Consider the following 1,154-nt stretch of genomic DNA (forward strand, 5'->3'; position numbering starts at 1 on the left):
GGTGTGAAAAAAGCTTATGTTTGTCATTGTTTCCTGTCGTCGGCGTGGAAAAAAAAAAAAATCTGTGTTTTGCATTTACTGTTTCTCGAGCGTTCTTTTCCTCTCCACCTCCATTATGCTGACCCTCCCGAAACAGGATTGCTCGGCTCTTATCTCCAAGTGCCCGGCGAACGCCTCTGTACCGCATATGCTCCCCGTTCTCAGCAGTAGCTAGTTCCTGGAGGCATTTTTAAATGCACAAATGCATATCGCTTTTAGGTATTCTCGAGGGATGCGAAATGCCCTGAGCGAGTGTCCTTAGGGTCCCGAGTTCAGCAGCACCCTTCGGGGGAATCGTTTCAGTGAAAACATTCAATTTGTAACACTTTAATTTTTTTTTAAGATTTTATTTATTTGACAGAGATCACAAGTAGGCAAAGAGGCAGAGAGCGAGGGGGAAGCAGGCTAGTCCTAGCTGGACAGAGAGCCGGATGCGGGGCTCCATCCCAGGACCCTGAGCCCATGACCTGAGCCAAAGGCAGAGGCTTAACCCACTGAGCCGCCCAGGCGCCCCTATTTGTGACATTTTGAAAAGGACTATTTTTAAAATAGAACAGCGGGTGATGTCAACTTGGGGTGCATTTGAATAGGCGGGTCACAGGCCTTGTTTGGGTATTTTTCTGTTTAATGTTGGCTGTAAACCGTGTGTTTTATTCAGTGTTAACGTGCACGAATGTTAAGGTTTTCCTTTTTTTTTTTTTCCTCCTGCTTAGGGGAGATTCGGATTCTCTTATTTTTCTCTTACTATTCAGGATAATTGCAAAGACAAAGTAGTTTTGTTTTAGAATGGTAGGACAGTAGTGAACCTGGAGGACCGCACATGAATTCTGAATTAAACAGTGAATGGTATTTCAGGCCACACCTAGTTTCTATTTCTGTTACTTTGCACACCTAAGAAGAATTTTTGTAAACCTAGTATGTTTTTGGTGCAACCTTAAAGGAACTGAGTTTTGCACAGCAGTGTTGTATCAAGTAAACAGATTAGCATATACTTTTACTGTAACTTTGAAGCAAATTTCATATACATAAAAATATAAATCTTATATTAAATTATTATTAATTACTAAGTGTTTCATGCTCTTCCTAGGACCAAAGAAGTAAACACTGTGTGAAGG

This window comes from Lontra canadensis, unplaced genomic scaffold (genome assembly GCF_010015895.1).
Source record: "Lontra canadensis isolate GAN:19392208 unplaced genomic scaffold, GSC_riverotter_1.0 scaffold9, whole genome shotgun sequence".
Taxonomy (NCBI): Eukaryota; Metazoa; Chordata; class Mammalia; order Carnivora; family Mustelidae; genus Lontra; species Lontra canadensis.